Source organism: Pan paniscus, chromosome 6 (genome assembly GCF_029289425.2).
Source record: "Pan paniscus chromosome 6, NHGRI_mPanPan1-v2.0_pri, whole genome shotgun sequence".
NCBI lineage: Eukaryota > Metazoa > Chordata > Mammalia > Primates > Hominidae > Pan > Pan paniscus.
Window position 1 is genome coordinate 109,358,338 of NC_073255.2, and position 26,808 is coordinate 109,385,145.

Consider the following 26,808-nt stretch of genomic DNA (forward strand, 5'->3'; position numbering starts at 1 on the left):
ATGACTCCAGTCTAATTAGTCTGGTAAAGATGCTTTTGGCATAGAGGAGTTGAAGGTCTTAGTTGAAGTGGGGGTAATCATTTTGCCCTGTCTTTTCTACCATCTTTGCCTGGGTATTTGATAGGTGACTTTGAATGTGGAGTCTCAGAACCTGTAGTGAAGATTTTTAAAACTATGAACTCTGCAGGTCCCGGTTTTGTCCTTTAGTTCATTATTTGGAATCCATAAAACACAGATTCTATGAAGAGAAACTCCTAATGCCAGATGCTTTTAGTGGTTAGGTTATTATTATTTTTTAAAGTAGCAACTTCCAGACTCTACTCAAAGTATATCCTGGACTTATAAATTATGGAATTTGTACTTAAGTACAAATTTATTTTGTACTTTTTTGTTTATTTTACGGAAATTTGAACTAAATATTCCCCAGGTAAAGGTATCATGATGGATGGAGGTCTCCCAACATAATTTCCTCCTTATCCAATTAGTCTACCAATCCTGCTAATCCCGTTCACCCTGCCAGTGCCTGGTTTAGGAAAAGCATGTGATCTAATTGTAACCAATGATCCATTAAGGAAGGTCTGCTAGGTGGGGTTGGGAATTATGGGAAAGATTTCCTTGCTCCTAAAAAGTTAACAAGGAAGACATGGCCCATTTTCTTTCTCTAGACACAGTTATATCCGGATGTGATGCCTAGAACTGCTACAGCCATCCTGATGTCTGCCTGAGAATGAACCCGACCAGAAAGCATTGTAGACCCAAAGTGGGTGTTAGAGAGGTAGAGACAGAGAGACCTGAGAAACTGTGTCTTTGGGAAATAATTATTTTAACCTGTTTAATAGAGGTTTTCTGTTAACTGCAGCTGAAGGCATTCTAATTGAAAATGTGGGTGACAGAAATTCTAACTTTATCCTTGATAACCCACCCTCACACCCTCATCTCTGAAAATGCTTTGAAAAATAGTTTGCTGATACATGGCCATTCTCTGTGAATTTCTCTCTAAGGAAATGTGGCTCTCAGAACACAGAAATAAAAATTATTTATAAAGACCCTTCCTAGATAATCTACTCTGCTTCAGGTGGGTTGGATAAAGGATAGAATTAGTTCAGGTATTAGAGAGAAAAGTCAACCAACAAGTCTATTAAGTGTCTACTTGTGCCCAGTATTTTACCCAAAACTTAATCGAGTAGATAAATTATTTGTATTTTTTCTTGAGAAAGATTGTTCATACTTGATTATTAGTTTCTAAAGAAAGTATTCTTAATTCCAAGCCTAATAGCTCTTATGTCATTAGTTTCTAGTGCAGAGAAATGTACTTGATGAATTTGTGTTGACTTTTTTTTTTTTGCTAGCCAATATGAAGGTTGCCAGTCCCTGCCAAAATCAGCACTAAAACTATTTTTCATGAGTAATAACAATAATATTCTTTTTTAAATAGCACCTTTAACCCAAGAATCTTAAGCCTATATAAACATTCACTGAACAATACACTCAAAATCTCAGTATTTGGTTGATGGGGAAATTAACCTAGATGCAAGAACACAGAAATAAAAATAGAGCCTAGAATACTGACTCACAATAGTCTTTCAGTCTATTGTCCCCACCTAACTATTCAAGAAAAATAAAAAGTACAGCGGCTTCAGCAGTATAAACAACTAAGCTTTTCCATCCCCAGCTGATGATTCATTATTTCCCTTTTCCTGCTGTTTAAAATTATTTTTTATTTTTATTACATTTTATTTTTGACAGTGAGAGATCTAAATGTCAAAGGGTAAGGAAATTGAGCTGGTTAAAACTATCTAAATTTCTTGCATCTGCAAAAAATGACTTGGCAATATTTGAGGAGTGAGGTTTCTTTAGATACTTACAGAGCTTCCTGTTGGGCTAAAGTATTGTCAAAACAATTTTTTTCTTGGTTCTTAAGTAATTCTCTTTATAAATTGAAAGGGAAGAGAAATTGGAATCAAATTTTATAAGAATAAGAAATAATAATGCATTAACTTTCCAATATTCTGAAGTTCACCAGATTATGAGGAAAGCTTTGAACTCCACGATTTGGGACTTAGGATAAGCAGAAGCTAGGTAGAAGTCCATCTTTGACCAACAATATAAGTTTTTAAGAAAAGTTAGTGACCAGGGGTAGTGGCTCATGCCTGCAATCCCAGCACTTTGGGAGCCTGAGATGAGTGGATTGCTTGAGGTTAGGAGTTGGAGACAAGTCCGGGTAATATGGCAAAACCCCGTTTCTACCAAAAGTGTTCAAATTAGCTGGGCATGGTGGCACACATCTGTAGTCCCAGCTACTCGGGAGGCTGAGGTAGGAGGATTGCTTGAGCCTGGAAGGTCAAGACTGCAGTGAGCTGTGATTATGCCATTCATTGCACTCCAGCCTGGGTGACAGAATGAGACCCTGTGATATAGTTTGGCTGTGTCCTCACTCAAATCTCTCATTGAACTGTAATAATCTCCACCTGTTAAGGGTGGGGCCAGGTGGAGATAATTGAATCATGGAGGTGGTTTCCCCCATACTGTTCTTGTGGTAGTGAATAAGTCTCACGAGATCTGATGGTTTTATAAATGAGAGTTTCCCTGCAAAAGCCTTCTTGCCTGCCCACCATGTAAGACTTGACTTTGTTCCTCCTTTGCCTTCCAGCATGATTGTGAGGCCTCCCCACCCACATGGAACGGTGAGTCAATTAAACCTCTTTATAAATTACCCGGTCTTGGGTATGTCTTTATTAGCAGTGTGAGAACAAACTAATACATCCTGTACCCCAAAAATTTTTTAAAAAGGAAAAAAAAGAAAATTCATAGTAAAACTAAGATTTTATGATATTGTATTTGACAGATGACAAATTTTTGAATACAAACAAATGAAAATTAATAAGCTAATTATAAATTAGCAATTTTCCTTATTAAAGTAAACTCATTAGGGTCTTGACGTGACAACATTTAGATGAATCCATTATTGGTGATTGATGATTACTCTAAATTCCTAAAGACTTGGAATTGAAAGATCCTCACAGAAATTAGTAAGAATGCATTTTTTAAAGGTAATTTTACTTATTCAGTTTTAGTACTCTTCCATTTGGGTCTATGTTAGCCAGGGGTCTGAGTCAGTCTATAAAGCATCATGTGAACATGGCCGGTCAGCTCTTAGAAGGCAGTTTCACAGTGAAGATCTTACTAAAATATCCCCATCACATTTTCCTGCTGCTGAGTTCACAAAGAAAGCACAGAGGCAAATGTGGGTTTTCCTTTAGTTTACATTTTCAGCCTTCCATCAATAACTCTCAGCCATCCTTGTCAGGGACCTACACTGAAGCTGTGATTTCATAAATTGCATAAAAGGATTCATTAATGCTGAAGTTTAATATGAAAATCAACATATCACAGGAAACATTCTAGATTTAGTAGGTGGTGCCACTTACAATTTAGTGGAATGCCAAATCATATGTTTTATTGGAGATATACTTTATTTCTTTTTTATATTAGGCAAGATCTGTCCATCTGTTATTCTGGTTGTTAAACTTGCTCTGAAATAATAACTGACGGGTAATTTCTAATTTTCAAGGAACTTTATTATTACATCGAATGCTCACAACTGCCCTATGAAATAACTTGGAAAAACATTATTATCCCCACCATTGTCACTTGCCCTTGGTGGCTCAGCTGTTTAGCTGGCATTAGAATCCAGTCTCCTGATTTTTTATCCATTGATATTTTTCTCTCCATCATTGTAACTTTCTTACAATCCTGAAATATGTGTGGATTATCCCTCACCTAACTCATTTATGTTAAAATATTGTCACTATCATCTTTATTTTCCTGTAATGTCTCCGTAAGAACTGAATCACCACATAAATCCCCATTTCTAGGCATAATATCTCTTTAGTGTTGCTATGAATTATTCAATAGATTTATCCTGCTTCTCAAAGGCTGATGAGCTTCATCGTGGAGATCATCTCTCCACTGCATGCTATTATTGTTACCCCACTGGAACAAGTCTGCATGAATAATCCCTTATAAAATCTTTATAATCTGAAATTGCTATAAATTACCCCATTCAGGAAGGAGAAAATAATAAAACATATCCACACCATACCCAGATTTTTGAAATGGTTGAGCCAACTTTACTACTCTACCATGGAAGAAATCCAAAGATCAACAAACCCAGGCCCTCTGTAAGTCTCTTCATTTTTATGTCTCTGCTATCACAAAGTACTTTATCTGGCATCAAAATTACATTAATACTCTATTCACATTGCTCTTGCAAGAAACAAATACTTCTTTGTGTCTGAGTTTTCCACATGGTTGCCCTGATGAAACATATGCCAATGGAGGACAAATATATTGATGCAAGTGAAAAAGAGCAAATTAATTCCAGAACCTAGTTAGAGATAAAAGATGCCATCTCCTTATTTCCTGAAATGCAGCTTATATAAAATGCCACACTGGGCTTAATTTGTGGAGAAAAAGCATGCTGCAACTTCATAACTGACAATTTTTCTAACTTGACATTTTGTTCATTCCAAAAATGCTGAACCAAATTGTGGGCAACTTCTTCCCACCACTTCTGGCAAACCCATTCAGTAACTCTTAATGTTATTATTGAAGATGAATGAGCCACCCAAGGTTTTAGAAACTCAATTCCAAAAAAATCTCTATAAGATTTTGGTACAAATGCAAAGAGCCAAATTTTGAAATTTCTTGGATCTGCAAAAATATTTTTTCCTGGGAGGACTTGCCATGCTTCCTTTCTGGTTAAGCTGTGATTCTACAAACTTTCCTTGAAAACTGTGGTACTCCTGCCAGAAATTGACGAATAAAAGGAAGAAACTGTAAACCCTTAAAAATAGTTATCTAGAATAATTATCAGTAAGTACAGATTTCATTGAGTAATTACTTGCTGGAACACTGGATCTAATAGGAGAGATTTTTGCAAAAGAATAAGATTATTTCATTCTCAGTCAGCACATCTAAGCCACTCAGCTTCCACATTTCAGACTGAAGCTGAGGTAACTCTTTCCCAAATACTTGATGAAAAGTGAAAAACTAAAACAAGTTTCAACAGTTATGCAGGGCACAATCTGAATGAGTTCAGAAGATTTGTGTCTTATTATTTTTATTGAATTTACTTGTAACAGTATACAAGTTTAGACATAGACTTGGATATTTCCACAGTGTCTGGAAGAAACAGCATACTGGCCCTGAAATGCTGATATGACATTCATTCGCTGAAAATAGCACACACCTCTTCCATCATCATGCAGCCCAGTTCCCGATGTATATAGGGCAATTCATAAATAATGAATGGATGAATAAATAGGAATAGAGTGTTTGCTGTTTGGTAAATTGTGCCTTCCTTCTCTTGGGAGACATAACCATTCATTTTCATACAGAGAGCCCTTGAAAAAATAATTTGAGCTTGATGCTAAGGGTCAAATGAGAGTTAGGAGAAGTGGAGCAAAGGATGCAAACAGTGCTAGTCATACCTTAACTAAACTGGTAGTCATTTCCTATTCCTACTTTGGAATTTGTCTCCACATTAGTTCTCTTTAAGGAAAAATAACAGGAAATTCATGCTTTAACTGTTACTTAAAAACTAAAATGAAATGAACCAAAAGAAACAACAACAACACCACCAAAACAATCCTAGACCTTAACCCTTTTCTGGAATTTGAAAGTTGGTCTTGTAATTCTTTGGTTCACAGCATTTTGAAGTTGAACAGAAGCACACTATATCCTGGGTTAGAAGGACTTTTGCAGGTTTGCAGAAGGTTTTTATATATCTAGCAGATAAAAGTCTCTCTTTGGTAATATTTGCCAGCCCATCTGATCTCTCCCCATGTGCAGAATTCCCATTGGCTTTACAGGGATTTTGACTAGAAGTAAGACATAAAATCCCAGATCCCACCAAGCACTTAGAACAAAGGAATACATTTTTATTCTACTTTGACTTCCTAGTTACAAATATTTTCTAACTTGTTAGAATCAATTAAGAGGTAAATTATATCATGTTAAAAGAAGAAAATGGAAGAATCTAATGGATCTTAAGTGTCACAATTCAAGCACATTGGAGTGAGTCTTCTGATCCAAATTGGGTTTGTGGCTGGTCAAGCAACAACAAAGAGGGAGGAGTAAAATATAAATAGCTCTGTATAATAAAAAGAGGTAGATTACTGTATGACCAGAGTTACTAATTGTAGGATAATATGTGACTGACAACAATGGTTTTGCTTTATAGACAGAATTAGGTATGAGGCTTATGTCATTGTTAGTAGTAATTGAGGTTGGAGAGACTCAGGGAAGGGCTGCTAGGAGAGAAAGAGGAATTTGCCAAATCTACTGAATACCTATTACAGGTCTACTGTAGTCACTGTATTAATAGTTCAAGAACAAATTATACAGAGATGTAATTGTTTATAAACACAGTTTCATCCTATGCTTTGTCTCATTTTAATTTTTTAAAACTTTTTACAAATTTCAGTAGTTTTGGGGGAACAGGTGATGTTTCATTACATGGATAAGTTCTTTAGTGGTAATTTCTGAAATTCTGGTGCACCCATCACCCAAGCAGTGTACACTGTACCCAATGTCTAGTCTTTCATCCCTCATCCCCCTCCCATCCTTCCCTCTGAGTCCCCAAAGTTCATAATTCTTAGGCCTTTGAATCCTCATAGCTTAGCTCCCACTTACAAGTGAGAACATATACTGTTTGGTTTTCCATTCCTGAGTTACTTCAGTTAAAATAGTGGTCTCCAATTCCATCCAGGTTGCTGAGAATGCCATTATTTAATTCCTTTTTATGGCTGAGTAGTATTCCATAGTATATACATACCACATTTTCTTTATGCACTCATTGATTGATGGGCATTTGGGCTGGTTCCATATTTTTGAAATTGAAAATCACATTGCTATAAACATGCATGTGCAAGTGTCTTTTTCATATAATGACTTCTTTTCCTCTGGGTAGATGCCTAGTAATGGGATTGCTGGATCAAATACTAGATCTACTTTGAGTTCTTTAAGAAATCTCTATACTGTTTCTCATCATGGTTGTACTAGTTGACATTCCCATCAGCAGTGTAAAAGTGTTCCCTTTGCATCACATCCATGCCAACATCTGTTGTTATTTTTATTTTTTAATTATGGCCATTCTTGCAGGAGCAAGGTGGTATCGCACTGTGGTTTTGATTTGCATTTCCCTAGGAATTAGTGATGTTGAGCATTTTTTCATATGTTTGTTAGTCATTTGTATATCTTCTTTTGAGAATTGTCCATTCATGTCCTTTGACCACTTTTTAATGGAATTATTTCTTTTTTCTTGCATATTTGTTTGAGTTCCTTGCAGATTATGGATATTAGTCCTTTGTTGGATGCATAATTTGCAAAAATTTTCTCCTACTCTGTGGATTTTCTGTTTACTCTGTTGCTTATTTCTTTTTCTGTGCAGCAGCTTTTTAGTTTAATTAAGTCCCATCTGTTTATGTTTGTTTTTATTGCATTTGCTTTTGGGTTCTTGGTCATGAACTCTTTGCCTAAGCCAATTTCTAGAAGAGTTTTTCCCATGTTATCTTCTAGAATTTTTATGGTTCTTGTCTTAGATTTAAGTCTTTGATCCATCCTCAGTTGATTTGTGCGTACAGTGAGAGATGAAGATCCAGTTTCATTCTTCTACGTGTGGCTTGCCAATTATCCCAGCACCATTTGTTGAATAGGCTGTCCTTTCACCACTTTATGCTTAGGAATAGGCACACAGACCAATGGAACTAATGGACAGAGCCCCCCCACCCCCAAGTCAAAAGAATTGAGGTTTATTCCCCGTCTTGTCTTTAATGCACTGGGGGCCTTTGGTGATTAGTGGACAACTTCAGCCTGCATATCAACTGGAGCACTAAAGGGCTTACTCATATACACTAACTCAAGTTCAAAAACTGGCTATTGTTGAGGAAGAGCCAAACAAGTTGCAATTGAATTAACACTTTTAATGCATTCAAGTGGCTCATTATAAAGCCCAAATAGTTGTAAGATTTAACTCTTGATATACTAGTTATCATGGTTGTGCGATATTTTTTCCTGTCTGCTAAAGTTAATTGTCATCTATAAAACTCTAAACTTAAATCCTTTTATTCTTTGGCTAGAAATTATCTCAGGAAATTAACCTATATAAATTCTGGCTATAAACGATGTTCACCATAATGTTATTTATAATGGCTCCCAAATTTAAAGGACCATAAATATCCACAAATGTGATATTTGTTAAATAAAGTTGAAATAAGATATAATGGGAGATGACCTTTTATTATTATTAATTTTTACTTTTCAAATTTTAAATTGAAGAATTATAGATGTATATATTTATGGATTACAAAGTAATGTTATGATTTATGAATAAATGTGGAATAATTAAAACTAATTAACATATCTATCACCTGAAATGTTTTTTTTTTTGCGGTGACAACATTTAAAATTTACTCTCTTAGTGATTCTGGAATGTATAATACATCATGTTTTATGATATTCACCATGCTGTGCAATATATCTCAAAGGAAAAAAAATCCTTATTAGTCCTATTTGAGGCTTTCTGCCCTTTCACCATCATCTTCCCTTCTCTCCCACCCTCCCAGCCTCTGGTAGCCACCATCCTACTCTCTGCTTATTTGAGTCTGATTATCTTAGATTCCATGTTTGAGCACATGTGCTATTTGTCTTTCTGTGCCTAGCTTATGTGGGAGATGATTTTTTTTTAATGAAAAAATGCCAGCAAAAATGGTAGTAGGAAACTCGAAGGGCCCATCGCTCAATAGAAACCCTGAAAAGACTAGAGAACACTGTCAGAATCAACTTTGTCAGAACTCTGAAAAATTATCAGACTTAAAGCAGCCAAGCAAATGCTTAACCAAAAAAGGGGTAACTAAAACCTGGTAAGAGAGCTTTGTGGCATTTTAACTTACCTTTGTTTCCACCCCCTCTAGTGCGATGGCATTGAAGATGACAATCCAGTTCCTGATGTGTGTTCCTCGTGATGGTGGGAGCAAAGTGAATTTTGTTTTCAAATAACTGTCATTGTCAGTTTTGACCTATCAAGTGGCTCCCTGAAACACTAACACAGAAAGCATGCCTCTATTGTGCTTAACTTGGAACTCTCTCAGGGTTGAGAAATGGCTATGAAACTGAACAGCTACTGTCACTTAGGGCAAAGGAGATCAGTTGGGGTAAACAATAGACACGCTGAAAAGCCTGGAAAGAAAAGCTGGGTAGTAAGATGTTTTGGAGTATAAAGACTTCAAAAAGGTTTTTAAAATTATGGAAATTTAGTCATACACATGCCCAAGATGGGCACATACTCCTAATATATCTGAGAACATCCTAAGCTTTTACCTCTGGCTGACTTTCAAGTTCCACATAGGCAGGAAATGAAGGCAAAGGCAGAGTTGTAAACTTTCCAGCTGAATAGTTAAAGTGTGCACTAACATAAACACAAATACACACAGAGCTCAGTTCCAAAAGACTAGAAGGCTTCATTTGTTTGTTTGGTGTTCGTGTGTGTGATTCCAAGTGTTTAAGGAAATCTCTGTCAAATCACTAGCTAACCACTAAGTTAATAGAATAGAGATTTTAGAGACCACACATGACAAAGAATATAGTCTTTACAAAAATAGTTTAGAAAATTGACTTAACAAATAAATATAACCCACCACAAGTAGCAACAAGAAACCCTGGGAAAGGGGAAGAGTCTGATTTCTAGATTTCCCATATTATAATATTCAAAATGCCCTGGTTTTTTTTGTTTGAAATTATGAGGCATGCAAAGAAACAAGAAAGTATGGCCCATTCACAGGAACAAAAGAAATTAACAGAAACTATCCCTGAGGAAGCCCAGCCACTGGACTTAATACACAAAGCTTTTAAAGCAATTGTCTTAAATATGCCCAAAGAGTTAAAGAAAGCCATGGACTAAGAACTAACAAAAATTGAGATTAATTCTCAATGAACATAGAATATCAATAAGGAGCTAGAGCTTACAAAAAGGAACCAAATGGAAATTCTGGAGATGAAAAGTACAATAACTGAAATGAAAAATTCACTAGAGGGACTCAGTAGCAGATCTGAGCAAGCAAAAGAAAAAGTAAATTTGAAAGTAAGTTAATGGAAAGTATTCAGTTGGTGAGCAAGGGAAAAAAAGGAACAAGGAAAAATGAACGGCACCTCAGAGTGCCATGTGACACTATCAAGCTTACCAACATAAGTATAATGATGGACCAGGGGTAAGGGGAGAAAGGAACAAAAATAATATTTTAAAAAATAATGGCTAAAAATGTCCCAAATTTGATGAAAGACATAGATCTATACCTCCAAGTAGCTGAAAAACTCTAAATAGAATAAACTCAAAGAGTTTCACAGTCAGATACATTATAATCAAACTGTTCAAAGACAAAGAGTGTTTTTTAAAGCATTAAGAGGCAAGCAATTTGTTATGTACCAGGGATCCTCAATAGGATCAACAACTGGTATCTCATCGGAAACCATGGAGGCCAGAAGGCAGTGGAATGAGATATTTAAAGTGCTGAAAGAAAAAACTATCAGCTAAGAGAGCCATATCTAGAAAAACCATCCTTCAAAAGTGAAGGATATATTAGGGCATTTCCAGATAAAAGATGAGGGAATTCATCACTCTGCTTATAGACTTGCCCTATAAGAAAATCTAAAATGAGTCCTTCAGGCTGAAATGAAGGGCACTAGATAGTAACTTGAAGCCATACAAATATATAAAGAACACTAGTAAAAAGAATTAAATATGTAAATATAAGAGTCAGTATTATTGTATTTTTGGTTTGTAATTCCTTTTTTAAATGACTTAAAAATCCACAAAACAATAATTATAAATCTATGTTCATAGACACACTATGTATAAAGATGTAATCTGTGATGATAACAAGACAAAGGGTAAGGGACAGAAGTATATAGGAGAGTTCTTTATCCAATTGAAGCTCAGTTGATATTAATTAAAACTACGTTGTTGTACATATAAGATATATAATTGTAATCCCTAGGGTAACCACTAAGAAAATACTTGTTTAAAGATAAAGAAAAGCAAAAGTAAAATCAAAACAGTGCACTAGGAAAAAATCAGCTAAACACAAATGTAGGCAGTCATAGAGGAATTGAGGAACAAAAAAGATATAAGACATGTAGAAGACAAGTAGCAAAATGGCAGAAGTAGATCCTTCCTTATCATCAATTATTTTAAATGTAAATTGATTAAACTCTCCAATTAAGAGACAGAGATTGGCAGAAGGGATTTAAAAAAACTGACCCAACTTGTACTGTCTACAAAATACTCACATTAGATTCAAAGGAACAAATAGGTTGAAAGTGAAAGTATGGAAGAAATATATTCCTTGCAAACAGTAGCCAAAAGACAGTGGGACTTCTTATATTAATGTCAGATAAATTGATTTTAGGTCAAAATTGTTACAAGAGACAAAGAAGGATATTATATATAGACAATGTCAATATATCAGGAAGATATAACAATTATAAATTTATACCCACCTAACTACAGAGCCCCAAGATATATTAAGCAAAAATTGACATAATTGGAGGGAGAAATAGGAAATATTACTAATTGTTGGAGACTTCAATTCCCCACTTTCAACAGTGGGTGAAACAACTAGCCAGAAGATTAATAGGAATATAAAGGATTGGAAGAACACTATAAACCAACTAGACCTAATAGACATATACAGAACATGCCACACAACAACACATATGCACATACAACATTCTCCAGGATAGACCATATGTTAGGCTGCAAAATGCATATTAACAGATTTTAAAACATTGAAATTATAGGCCGGTTGTGGTGGCTCACACCTGTAATCCCAGCACTTTGGGAGGCTGAGGCAGGTGGACCACTTGAGGTCAGGAGTTCAAGACCAGCCTGGCCAACATGGTGAAAACCTGTCTCTACTAAAAATATGGAAATTAGCCAGGTGTGGTGGTGCACACCTGTAATTCCAGCTACTTGGGAGGCTGAGGTGGAGGATCACTTGAACCCAAGAGGCGGAGCTTGCAGTAAGCTGAGATTGCACCACTGCACTCCAGCCTGGGTGACAGAGCAAGACTCCATGTTTAAAAAAAAAAAAGAAAAAAGGAAATTATACAAATTATCTTCTGTGACCAAAATGGAATAAAATTAGAAATCAATAATAGAAGGAAATGACGCTTCACAAGTATATAGAAATTAACACAATCTTAAGCAACTACAATTACAATGGGAAATTAGAAAATACTTTGATATGAATGAGAATGAAAACATGATCCAAGGACTCTAATGGATTAAATATAACCACTAAAACTTATATGCAAGTATATGCATTGATATAGAAAAATGTTGGCCCGGTGTAGTGGCTCATGCCTATAATCCCAGCACTTTGGCAGGCTGAGGTGGGCAGATTGCTTGAGCATGGGAATTTTTTTTTTAATACTTTAAGTTTTAGGGTACATCTGTACAATGTGCAGGTTAGTTACATATGTATACATGTGCCATGCTGGTGCGCTGCACCCACTAACTCGTCATCTAGCATTAGGTATATCTCCCAATGCTATCCCTCCCCCCTCCCCCCACCCCACAACAGTCCCCAGAGTGTGATGTTCCCCTTCCTGTGTCCATGTGTTCTCATTGTTCAATTCCCACCTATGAGTGAGAACATGTGATGTTTGGTTTTTTGTTCTTGCGATAGTTTACTGAGAATGATGATTTCCAATTTCATCTGTGTCCCTACAAAGGACATGAACTCATCATTTTTTATGGCTGCATAGTATTCCATGGTGTATATGTGCCACATTTTCTTAATCCAGTCTATCATTGTTGGACATTTGGGTTGGTTCCAAGTCTTTGCTATTGTGAATAGTGCCACAATAAACATACATGTGCATGTGTCTTTATAGCAGCATGATTTATAGTCCTTTGAGTATATACCCAGTAATGGGATGGCTGGGTCAAATGGTATTTCTAGTTCTAGATCCCTGAGGAATTGCCACACTGACTTCCACAAGGGTTGAACTAGTTTACAGTCCCACCAACAGTGTAAAAGTGTTCCTATTACCCCACATCCTCTCCAGCGCCTGTTGTTTCCTGACTTTTTAATGATTGCCATTCTAACTGGTGTGAGATGATATCTCATTGTGGTTTTGATTTGCATTTCTCTGATGGCCAGTGATGGTGAGCATTTTTTCATGTGTTTTTTGGCTGCATAAATGTCTTCTTTTGAGAAGTGTCTGTTCATGTCCTTCGCCCACTTTTTGATGGGGTTGTTTGTTTCTTTCTTGTAAATTTGTTGGAGTTCATTGTAGATTCTGGATATTAGCCCTTTGTCAGATGAGTAGGTTGTGAAAATTTTTTCCCATTTTGTGGGTTGCCTGTTCACTCTGATGGTAGTTTCTTTTGCTGTGCAGAAGCTCTTTAGTTTAATTAGATCCCATTTGTCAATTTTGGCTTTTGTTGCCATTGCTTTTGGTGTTTTAGACATGAAGTCCTTGCCCATGCCTATGTCCTGAATGGTAATGCCTAGGTTTTCTTCTAGGGTTTTTATGGTTTTAGGTCTAATGTTTAAGTCTTTAATCCATCTTGAATTGATTTTTGTATAAGGTGTAAGGAAGGGATCCAGTTTCAGCTTTTTACATACGGCTAGCCAGTTTTCCCAGCACCATTTATTAAATAAGGAATCCTTTCCCCATTGCTTGTTTTTCTCAGGTTTGTCAAAGACCAGATAGTTGTAGATATGCGGCGTTATTTCTGAGGGCTCTGTTCTGTTCCATTGATCTATATCTCTGTTTTGGTACCAGTACCATGCTGTTTTGGTTACTGTAGCCTTGTAGTATAGTTTGAAGTCAGGTAGTATGATGCCTCCAGCTTTGTTCTTTTGGCTTAGGATTGACTTGGCGATGCGGGCTCTTTTTTGGTTCCATATGAACTTTAAAGTAGTTTTTTCGAATTCTGTGAAGAAAGTCATTGGTAGCTTGATGGGGATGGCATTGAATCTATAAATTACCTTGGGCAGTATGGCCATTTTCATGATATTGATTCTTTCTACCCATGAGCATGGAATGTTCTTCCATTTGTTTGTATCCTCTTTTATTTCATTGAGCAGTGGTTTGTAGTTCTCCTTGAAGAGGTCCTTCACGTCCCTTGTAAGGTGGATTCCTAGGTATTTTATTCTCCTTGAAGCAATAGTGAATGGGAGTTCACTCATGATTTGGCTCTCTGTTTGTCTGTTATTGGTGTATAAGAATGCTTGTGATTTTTGTACATTGATTTTGTATCCTGAGACTTTGCTGAAGTTGCTTCTCAGCTTAAGGAGATTTTGGGCTGAGACAATGGGGTTTTCTAGATATACAATCATGTCGTCTGCAAACAGGGACAATTTGACTTCCTCTTTTCCTAATTGAATACCCTTTATTTCCTTCTCCTGCCTCATTGCCCTGGCCAGAACTTACAACACTATGTTGAATAGGAGTGGTGAGAGTGGGCATCCCTGTCTTGTGCCAGTTTTCAAAGGGAATGCTTCCAGTTTTTGCCCATTCAGTATGATATTGGCTGTGGGTTTGTCATAGATAGCTCTTATTATTTTGAGATACGTCCCATCAATACCTAATTTATTGAGAGTTTTTAGCATGAAGCGCTGTTGAATTTTGTCAAAGGTCTTTTCTGCATCTATTGAGATAATCATGTGGTTTTTGTCTTTGGTTCTGTTTATATGCTGGATTACATTTATTGATTTGCATATATTGAACCATCCTTGCATCGCAGGGATGAAGCCCACTTGATCATGGTGGATAAGCTTTTTGATGTGCTGCTGGATTCGGTTTGCCAGTATTTTATTGAGGATTTTTGCATCAATGTTCATGAAGGATATTGGTCTAAAATTCTCTTTTTTGGTTGTGTCTCTGCCTGGCTTTGACATCAGGATGATGCTGGCCTCATAAAATGAGTTAGGGAGGATTCTCTCTTTTTCTATTGATTGGAATAGGTTCAGAAGGAATGGTACCAGTTCCTCCTTGTACCTCTGGTAGAATTCGGCTGTGAATCCATCTGGTCCTGGACTCTTTTTGGTTGGTAAGCTATTGATTAATGCCACAACTTCAGCTCCTGATAGTGGTCTATTCAGAGATTCAACTTCTTCCTGGTTTAGTCTTGGGAGAGTGTATGTGTCGAGGAATTTATCCATTTATTCCAGATTTTCTAGTTTATTTGCATAGAGGTGTTTGTAGTAATCTCTGATGGCAGTTTGTATTTCTGTGGGATCGGTGGTGATATCCCCTTTATCATTTTTTATTGCATCTATTTGATTCTTCTCTCTTTTTTTCTTTATTAGTCTTGCTAGCAGTCTACCTATTTTGTTGATCCTTTCAAAAAACCAGCTCCTGGATTCATTAATTTTTTGAAGGGTTTTTTGTGTCTCTATTTCCTTCAGTTCTGCTCTGATTTTAGTTATTTCTTGCCTTCTGCTAGCTTTTGAATGTGTTTGCTCTTGCTTTTCTAGTTCTTTTAATTGTGATGTTAGGCTGTCAATTTTTGATCTTTCCTGCTTTCTCTTGTGGGTATTTAGTGCTATAAATTTCCCTCTACACACTGCTTTGAATGTGTCCCAGAGATTCTGGTATGTTGTGTCTTTGTTCTCGTTGGTTTCAAAGAACATCTTTATTTCTGCCTTCATTTCGTTATGTACCCAGTAGTCATTCAGGAGCAGGTTGTTCAGTTTCCATGTAGTTGAGCGGTTTTGATTGAGTTTCTTAATCCTGAGTTCTAGTTTGATTGCACTGTGGTCTGAGAGATAGTTTGTTATAATTTCTGTTCTTTTACATTTGCTGAGGATAGCTTTACTTCCAAGTATGTGGTCAATTTTGGAATAGGTGTGGTGTGGTGCTGAAAAAAGTGTATATTCTGTTGATTTGGGGTGGAGAGTTCTGTAGATGTCTATTAGGTCCGCTTGGTGCAGAGCTGAGTTCAATTCCTGGGTATCCTTGTTAACTTTCTGTCTCGTTGATCTGTATAATGTTGACAGTGGGGTGTTAGAGTCTCCCATTATTAATGTATGGGAGTCTAAGTCTCTTTGTAGGTCACTCAGGACTTGCTTTATGAATCTGGGTGCTCCTGTATTGGGTGCATATATATTTAGGATAGCTAGCTCTTCTTGTTGAATTGATCCCTTTATCATTATGTAATGGCCTTCCTTGTTGCTTTTGATCTTTGTTGGTTTAAAGTCTGTTTTATCCGAGACTAGGATTGCAACCCCTGCCTTTTTTTGTTTTCCATTTGCTTGCTAGATCTTCCTCCATCGTTTTATTTTGAACCTATATGTGTCTCTGCATGTGAGATGGGTTTCCTGAATACAGCACCCTGATGGGTCTTGACTCTTTATCCAGTTTGCCAGTCTGTGTCTTTTAATTGGAGCATTTAGTCCATTTACATTTAAAGTTAATATTGTTATGTGTGAATTTGATCCCGTCATTATGATGTTAGCTGGTGATTTTGCTCATTAGTTGATGCAGTTTCTTCCTAGTCTCGATGGTCTTTACATTTTGGCCTGACTTTGCAGCGGCTGGTACTGATTGTTCCTTTCCATGTTTAGTGCTTCCTTCAGGAGCTCTTTTAGGGCAGGCCTAGTGGTGACAAAATCTCTCAGCATTTGCTTGTCTGTAAAGTATTTTATTTCTCCTTCACTTATGAAGCTTAGTTTGGCTGGATATGAAATTCTGGGTTGAAAATTCTTTTCTTTAAGAATGTTGAATATTGGCCCCCACTCTCTTCTGGCTTGTAGAGTTTCTGCCAAGAGATCTGCTGTTAGTCTGATGGGCTTCCCTTTGTGGGTAACCCGACCTTTCTCTCTGGCTGCCCTTAACATTTTTTCCTTCATTTCAACTTTGGTGAATCTGACAATTATGTGTCTTGGAGTTGCTCTTCTTGAGGTGTATCTTTGTGGCGTTCTCTGTATTTCCTGAATCTGAATGTTGGCTTGCCTTGCTAGATTGGGGAAGTTCTCCTGGATAGTATCCTGCAGAGTGTTTTCCAACTTGGTTCCATTCTGCCCGTCACTTTCAGGTACACCAATCAGACGTAGATTTGGTCTTTTCACATAGTCCCATACTTCTTGGAGGGTTTGTTTGTTTCTTTTTATTCTTTTTTCTCTAAACTTCCCTTCTCGCTTCATTTCATTCATTTCATCTTCCATCGCTGATACCCTTTCTTCCAGTTGATCTTGTTGGCTCCTGAGGCTTCTGCATTCTTCACGTAGTTCTCAAGCCTTGGCTTTCAGCTCCATCAGCTCCTTTAAGCACTTGTCTATTGGTTATTCTAGTTATACATTCGTCTAAGTTTTTTTCAAAGTTTTTAACTTCTCTGCCTTTGGTTTGAATTTCCTCCTGTAGCTTGTAGTTTGATCATCTGAAGCCTTCTTCTCTCAACTCGTCAAAGTCATTCTCCATCCAGCTTTGTTCCATTGCTGGTGAGGAAGTGCGTTCCTTTGGAGGAGGACAGGCTCTCTGCTTTTTAGCATTTCCAGTTTTTCTGCTCTGTTTTTTCCCCATCTTTGTGGTTTTATCTACTTTTGGTCTTTGATGATGGTGATGTACAGATGGGTTTTTGGTATGGATGTCGTTTCTGTTTGTTAGTTTTCCTTCTAACAGACAGGACCCTCAGCTGCAGGTCTGTTGGAGTTTGCTAGAGGTCCACTCCAGACCCTGTTTGCCTGGGTATCAGCAGCGGTGTTTGCAGAAGAGCGGATTTTCATGAACCGCGAATGCTGCTGTCTGATCGTTCCTCTGGAAGTTTTGTCTCAGAGGAGTACCCGGCCATGTGAAGTGTCAGTCTGCCTCTACTGGGGGGTGCCTCCCAGTTAGGCTGCTCAGGGAGCAGGGACCCACTTGAGGAGGCAATCTGCCCATTCTCAGATCTCCAGCTGCGTGCTGGGAGAACCACTGCTCTCTTCAAAGCTGTCAGACAGGGACATTTAAGTCTGCAGAGGTTACTGCTGTCTTTTTGTTTGTCTGTGCCCTGCCCCCAGAGGTGGAGCCTACAGAGGCAGGCAGGCCTCCTTGTGCTGTGGTGGGCTCCACTCAGTTCGAGCTTCCTGGCTGCTTTGTTTACCTAAGCAAGCCTGGGCAATGGTGGGCACCCCTCCCCCAGCCTCCCTGCCGCCTTGCAGTTTGATCTCAGACTGCTGTGCCAGCAATCTGCAAGACTCTCTGGGCATAGGACCCTCCGAGCCATGTGCGGGATATAATCTCCTGGTGCGCTGTTTTTTAATCCGTCGGGAAAGTGCAGTATTAGGGTGGGAGTGACCCGATTTTCCAGGTGCGTCCATCACCCGTTTCTTTGACTCAGAAAGGGAACTCCCTGACCCCTTGCTCTTCCAAGTGAGGCAATGCCTCTCCCTGCTTCGGCTCGCGCACGGTGCGCTGCACCCACTGTCCTGCTCCCACTGTCTGGCACTCCCTAATGAGATGAACCCGGTACCTCAGATGGAAATGCAGATACCACCCGTCTTCTGTGTCGCTCACGCTGGGAGCTGTAGACCAGAGCTGTTCCTGTTCGGCCATCTTGGCTCCTCCCCCGAAAATTGAGCATGGGATTTTAAGAGCAGCCTAGGCAACGTAGCAAGACCCTGTCTCTAAAATAAATAAATAAATAATAAACTGAAAATATATGTAATTTTTTTAGTGTTGACATTACATCAAGTTTAAAAAGAAAAGGTCCAGCTGCAAAATATAGGGGTGTACAGAAGGATTTCTTTAAAATGCCTCAGACACATGTATTCACACAAACAGAAGAGCATCTAAAAAGTTACACAGCAGAAGTCCATTTTGGTTATCTTTAATTGATCATTTCAGATATTGTACTTACTTTTTTCTTCCTGTTTTTCTGTATTTTCTAATTTTCCCCAATGGATATGTATTACTTAAGTATTTTTTAAATGAAATTTTAAAAAACAAAATGTAATGAAAAATAAATAGGTGCTGTTATGAGAAAATAATTGGACATGTGGGTTTTGATAGGATTCTGTTGTAATTTTTTAAAACATAAAGTCATTGAAACAAGCAGATAAAAAAATGAAATAGAGATTACTTAAAACCAGGAAATTTCAACAAAATTATTATATAATGTAAGCTTTTGAAGAATTTTTCAATCAGAATATTTAGCTACTGCCCTAATATCTCTTTGATGTGACTTACAGTTGGATAACAGGCTTCAGGGAGAAAGTAAACATACCCTAGCATTAAGAAGCAATATTTCAGGTGAATGATTATTTCACTACCAGTATTTGGAGCAGCCATTTCAGGATGATTGATCCTCTGGGAAAAAGAAATTTCCCGTCTTTGGCAACCTGGAGCTCTTTAGGGCTCTCAGCAGTGCTTGCTTTCTTTTTACATTGTTGGAAATCCAGTTGTATTAGATTAGCTGCAAGGATTAAAGTGTTATGGTAATGAAATATCCAAATATATTTTCTCTCTGAAGCCTTGTCTTTATTCTGATATAAGGAAAGTTTTATTATCTCAAAGTCCCTGTAAATTTAGTAAGGGAAAAACTCAAGTCATAAAATGTAAATCAAATCATAAAGTATGGACTTAAATGGCAATGGAAAAGCAAGAGGAGGCCTCTTTCTTTTTTTTTTTATTTCTGACATTATTACCAAATATGGATCCTCTTTATGAAAGAATTAAGCTTGAGAACAGAGCCGAGAACAGGGACACTGACAGCACTCTTTCTGTTATTTTCTGTAATATAAGATGCTACTCTATAGGCAAGTTTTAAAAAATCCAATTTAAAACACACAAGAATAATATGAGGATTAGTCTATGTTTGCAAAACACCTTAAATTTCTGAGAAGAAATTCAGTTCTGCATGATCCCTGACATTTCTGAACCCCGCAGCCTGTTTCTCACTAGCTTTGTTCTCAGAAAATTGGACCTCAGCTACCAGTGTGCTGCGTTTTCTAGTTTTCCTTGGTATTTAGCTAAGGGATGAGCCTTCCCCATTTTTGTATGTAAATTATTCCTGCCTCTTTGACCACAAGAAGGAACTTTTTTTAACTTTTATTTTAAGTTCAGGGGTACAAGTACAGGTTTGTTACATAGGTAAACGTGTGTCATGGGGTTTGTTGTACAGATTATTTCATCACCCAGGTATTAAGCCTAGTACCCATTAGTTATTTTTCCTGATCCTCTCCCTCCTCCCACCCTCCACCCTCCAAAAGACCCTAGTGTGTGTTGTTCCCCTCTCTGTGTCCATGTGTTCCTATCATTTAGCTCCCACTTATAAGTGAGAACATGCGGTACTTGGTTTTCAGTTCCTGCGTTAGTTTGCTAAGGATAATGGCCTCCAGAACCATCTGAAGAAAGAACCATTTAAGTGTGTTGACTATAATTTAGATCTGTTTTATGACAAACAGTAACATGACATTGCATATCAAATTCAGGAATGAAAAACATGACAATTTGCAATCTCCCAGAACTACCTAGAGAGAAATTTCTGATTTCCTTCCACAGGTGGGGCCCTGAAAAATCTCAGGAAAATTGATCTGGCTTTCTCAGAATTCCAAAGGATGCTTCTGACTTGCACTATTGTAAGAAGAGCTACCTGACTACAATCTTTTGTTTGTTTCTATCCTCTTTCATTAGACTGTGGACATTTTCACAGTCAGTAACATTTTCTAACATATCCCATTGCCTTGCATGTATTAGACTCAATGAATTTTATGAGTTTATGTTTCTAATGATTCCCTGCACAGCAGGAAATCCAAATAGACAATAGTGGCAGAATCTAGTGATTAGGCCAAAGTGTAGGCCCTTCTTTGAATGGCTGTGTGGTGTCAGCTGACAAGACCAGTAGCAAAATCACAGAAGCTTCTTCATGAGGTGACACTGTCATTTCATCACCTTCAGACTAATAGCTCTTTAGTGCTTCACCTGTTAGTATTCACTCATCTCAGTTTCTACCATAAATACAGTTTTTGTAATAAGATTAACTTCCATTATCTTTTTAAGAAACCATATGTGATATTAGATTTTTTTTAAGTAACACAGACCAATAGAAAAAATATTTGTTGCCCCCAAACACTGGAATATAGTTTTGGGGGACAATAAACATTTTATTCAAAATAGTTTTGGAGGACAATGAATATTTTGTTCAATATAAGTTGAATATTTACGAGGGAGTGTAGTATTGAGTATATTTTTCCTTCTGTTGAACCCTATTATTCCAATTCCAGAAATCAGAGAGTAAGTGTAGAAAGAGTGTGCGTGACACATAATAATGTTGTACCTTATTTAGTCAATAATATTGAATTTATGAGAAATTAATATGTAAATAATTCCACCAGCATAAGTTTGGGGGCTATTATGTGGGTCTGTTTCTTAATTCTCTATTTCATTCCATTGGTTAATTTATCAATTCCTGTGATGATTCCACACTGCCAGAGTTTTATACTCTGTCTTGATATCTAGCAGGGCATAGTCTTATATTTGGGTAGATGCCAAAATTAGAGCTGTTTCTTTTTTCTGAACTACATGTACTTTGATTCCTTTTAATAAATGCAGTAAAATGGAAATTACACATCAGAACACAGACGTTAGTCAGAGAGTTTCAATTTCCCTCTATTTCTTATCAAGTAGAATGCCAGGCAATACCCATATATTTCCTGTTCTTGCAATTCTCCAATAAATGTGAGATTCTTCAACAATCTGAGCTGTTCAGACCCTCAGGGATGGCATTAATCTCTTGTTAGTCTCCAAACTGTCCATGCTGGAGGGAACAACTGAAGGGTTATCCACACTTGCAGCCAAGTTTCTGCAGGCATGGCTGGGCTGTGAATTACAGAGATTTTTCTCATTCATGAACATTCCACACAGGTTGAGTACTTCTTATCTGAAATGCATGGGACCAGAAGTGTTTCAGATTTCAGATTTTTTCAGATTTTGGAATATTTGCATATGTGAGATATCTTGGCAGTGGGACTCAAGTCTAAACACAAAATTCATTTTTGTTTCATATACACTGAATACACATAGCTGAAGGTAATTTTATTCAATATTTTAATGATTTTGTGCATAAAACAAAGTGTGTATATTTAATAATCAGCAAGCAAAGGTGTCATTATCTTAGCCACCCATGTGGACAATCTGCAGGTCTTTGGCCTCACCATCAACCCTGACTCCGAATTTTATATGCTACTGATAAGCAATCATTTTCTTACACTTATTTACATGAGTACACAATATTTAAAAAATGACATACCATTAATACAGTGAAAAAATCAAGTGTTCAGAGTAACTAAGCAGCACAGTAGCATCATCTGAATACTTGTGTCAGCTGTTAAACAAGAGCAACAACAAACAATGGCAGGCTTTCACTCTCCACCTACAATGCTGTGTTGTGATTAAAAGGTTACTGTACACTGTATTTTCTTTTTTAGATGAGAAGAAACATCAGAAGCAGTTGAGGGACCAGGAAGTGGGTCCTCTAGGGACGAGGAGGCATTCTGCTGGATGGCTTTTAAAAATGTTTCCTCCAGAGTCATCTGCCTCATTAACAACGGTTTTTGTCTTAGAAGTCTCTCTTTGATTTTATAAACTGACATGATTTCTTGTTCTATTATGAATGCACACTGCTCTAGTCCTTCAATATGCTCATCACACTTTTCACCATGTTATCTATAGGCACTTTTTCCTACAGTGTTAGCATCACCTTCATCATTACTATTATCACGATCACCTTGATTCAGAACCATTTCTGCCATTTCACCAGCAGTCAATGAATGAACAACTAAAGTCTCATTATCAAGGCTAAAAACTGCTTTGATATCCACTTCCTCCAACTTATTGATGGACTCTGAAGGTATATTTTTTGCATATGTAAGGAGGTTAGACATCATTTTTTCTCACTTGATGTATGAAATCTTTAAAGGTTACCATCTTGTTCATCATTATCACTGAACCTAATTGCAATCAAGAGGTTGTACCAGGCATGCACAGCTGTGTCTTTAGCCATTGTGTTCCAAGCATTGGCCACAATGTATACAACATCCTTCATGCCAAACTCCTTTCACAATCCTTCCACACCAATGTTCACTGTTGCTAGCATGCTGTTAAAGAAGGTGTTTTACTATCTACTCTTCATTGATATAAGTCACATGGCTGAACTAATGAGTCACATTTTGGAGAAAGTGCATGGTATAAACATTGTTTTTAATGAGATTTTGGCTGAAGGATGAGCAGAACAGTTGTCAAGGAATAACAAAATCTTGCAGTTGACAGGCAGTCCAGCTTCCCTACAGTGAGCATAAGCTGCTAGTACAAAATGTTTGTGAAACCAATCAGAAAAGATGTCCCTGGTGATCCATGCCTTTTTGTTAGCATAACATGGACTGATAAGAAATTCATTCCTTGAAAACAGGATGCAAGCTTTTGCCTACAACGAGTTTACACTTATGGGTGCCTGCTGCATTAGCACAACCCAGCACAGTAATTCTGTCCTTGACATTCTTAATCCCTGCAGCTGTCTCATCAGTTTTAGTGAGTGGATTTATGGGGCAATCACACCAAAACAGTGATGTTTCATTAGTATCATGGACTTGGTCTGGCATGATATTTTCATCAGCGATGACTTTGGCAAACTCATCAATAAATTTGCTACTTTGTGATCAGCAGATGCCTTATCACCACAAATCTTTAAAAACCTAATGTCATATCTTTCCTTAAATTTCTGCAGCCTATCAAATATTCACAGTTCCCTTTAATTTTCAGTTCATTGTGATAGAGCTTTGCTTGTTTTATGATCAGTATCCCATTAAGTAGCATGTGTTCAATATGATACTGTGGATTCATTCTTTCTTTTTATTTTTATTTTTTTAATTTATTTTATTATTATACTTTAAGTTTTAGGGTACATGTGTACAATGTGCAGGTTAGTTACATATGTATACATGTGCCATGCTGGTGCACTGCACCCACTAACTCGTCATCTAGCATTAGGTATATCTCCCAATGCTATCCCTCCCCCCTCCCCCCACCCCACAACAGTCCCCAGAGTGTGATGTTCCCCTTCCTGTGTCCATGTGTTCTCATTGTTCAATTCCCATCTATGAGTGAGAATATGCGGTGTTTGGTTTTTTGTTCTTGTGATAGTTTACTGAGAATGATGATTTCCAATTTCATCCATGTCCCTACAAAGGACATGAACTCATCATTTTTTATGGCTGCATAGTATTCCGTGGTGTATATGTGCCACATTTTCTTAATCCAGTCTATCATTGTTGGACATTTGGGTTGGTTCCAAGTCTTTGCTATTGTGAATAGTGCCGCAATAAACATACGTGTGCATGTGTCTTTATAGCAGCATGATTTATAGTCCTTTGAGTATATACCCAGTAATGGGATGGCTGGGTCAAATGGTATTTCTAGTTCTAGATCCCTGAGGAATTGCCACACTGACTTCCACAAGGGCTGAACTAGTTTACAGTCCCACCAACAGTGTAAAAGTGTTCCTATTTCTCCACATCCTCTCCAGCACCTGTTGTTGCCTAACTTTTTAATGATTGCCATTCTAACTGGTGTGAGATGGTATCTCATTGTGGTTTTGATTTGCATTTCTCTGATGGCCAGTGATGGTGAGCATTTTTTCATGTGTTTTTTGGCTGCATAAATGTCTTCTTTTGAGAAGTGTCTGTTCATGTCCTTTGCCCACTTGTTGATGGGGTTGTTTGTTTTTTCTTGTAAATTTGTTTGAGTTCATTGTAGATTCTGGATATTAGCCCTTTGTCAGATGAGTAGGCTGCAAAAATTTTCTCCCATTTTGTAGTTTGCCTGTTCACTCTGCTGTGCAGAAGCTCTTTAGTTTAATTAGATCCCATTTGTCAATTTTGGCTTTTGTTGCCATTGCTTTGGTGTTTTAGACATGAAGTCCTTGCCCTTGCCTATGTCCTGAATGGTAATGCCTAGGTTTTCTTCTAGGGTTTTTATGGTTTTAGGTCTAATGTTTAAGTCTTTAATCCATCTTGAATTGATTTTTGTATAAGGTGTAAGGAAGGGATCCAGTTTCAGCTTTCTACATATGGCTAGCCAGTTTTCCCAGCACCATTTATTAAATAGGGAATCCTTTCCCATTGCTTGTTTTTCTCAGGTTTGTCAAAGATCAGATAGTTGTAGATATGTGGCATTATTTCTGAGGGCTCTGTTCTGTTCCATTGATCTATATCTCTGTTTTGGTACCAGTACCATGCTGTTTTGGTTACTGTATCCTTGAAGTATAGTTTGAAGTCAGGTAGTGTGATGCCTCCAGCTTTGTTCTTTTAGCTTAGGATTGACTTAGTGATGCGGGCTCTTTGACAAAATTCAACAACCCTTCATGCTGAAAACCCTCAATAAATTAGGTATCGATGGGACGTATCTCAAAATAATAAGAGCTATCTATGACAAACCCACAGCCAATATCATACTGAATGGGCAAAAACTGGAAGCATTCCCTTTGAAAACTGGCACAAGACAGGGATGCCCTCTCTCACCACTCCTATTCAACATAGTGTTGGAAGTTCTGGCAAGGGCAATTAGGCAGGAGAAGGAAATAAAGGGTATTCAATTAGGAAAAGAGGAAGTCAAATTGTCCCTGTTTGCAGACGACATCATTGTATATCTAGAAAACCCCATTGTCTCAGCCCAAAATCTCCTTAAGCTGTTAAGCAACTTCATTCTTTCAATACACAGTTGAGATCTTCCTTTTTAGCTTTATGCAGTGTTTTTCCATTTTTCATTAAATCCTGTTTATCACTTTCAGCGTAGAACTTCAACAGTTTATCCATCTGTTTCTTCAGGTTATATATAGTGGTCATTCCAACATCATACTTTTACTCCTATACCACAGAGCAGAGCAGAGAATAAGCAAAAGAACCCACAGTGACTAATCCACGTAGGTCTTGGACCCATCTGGTCACCATGGGGAACCTACCATTGATATGTCTGGACTGCATATGAGCCATTTTATCAGCCTTTGTAGGTGTGCTTACATGGGGGGAATCTGGGCCTGTGCATAAAAAGCTGTATCACAGCTGAAGAGGGCTGGGAAGGTCTTTTTTCCCTTGGGAACAAGAAACCAACTATGTGTTGACTGCCACCCATCACATGAGGTCAGGTGCAAAATGTTCTACTTGTAGCATCTTGTTGGTGCTCAAAAAGTTTTGAATTTTGGAGCATTTTGGATTTCAGATTTTCGGATGAGAAATGTCAGCCTGTATACCTTTATTTACTAAAAATGTCTTTATTATTTCCAAAGTTGAATATACAATTTTTTGTTCCTAAGTACATTGTACTATTTATTGCTATTTTGAGTGGAATATTTTCTTTTAATATTTTTACCAGCTGGTTATTGATCATGCACAGGAAAATTCTTGATTTTTTAGTCTTTTGGAAGATAATCTCACTGAAGAAAAAGTTCATCTGCAGAAAACTTTGTAGCTCAATAAAGTCTCACAAGCTCAACTCATACCTGTAACTAGCAACCAGGTGAAGAAAAGATGCCTCCCTCATATTCTCTTCCCACCACTGCCTTCACCCCAAGGGTAACTTCTTTCTTAACTTCTAGCACCATGCAATAATTTCACCTGCTTTAAATTTCATATAAATAAACCCATACACTACAAAATCTTTAGTGTCTGGCTTCTTTCATCCCACATTCTGTTTCCAAGATTCATCCTTATTGTATAAAGTTGGCATTTATGTATTCTTAATGCTGAATTGTATTTTATTTTGCTAATA

General features: G+C 37.4%; 1 long non-coding RNA gene across 1 annotated transcript in view; it reads left to right on the top strand.

Moving 5' to 3' along the window:
* Positions 1-4,065, top strand: part of LOC134730708 (uncharacterized) — a 156,134-nt gene extending 152,069 nt beyond the window's left edge. Inside the window, exon 3 of the long non-coding RNA XR_010112625.1 lies at positions 2,651-4,065. This is a non-coding gene — a long non-coding RNA (uncharacterized LOC134730708). The remainder of the gene's footprint in view (positions 1-2,650) is intronic.
* The last annotated feature ends 22,743 nt before the right edge of the window (positions 4,066-26,808 follow it).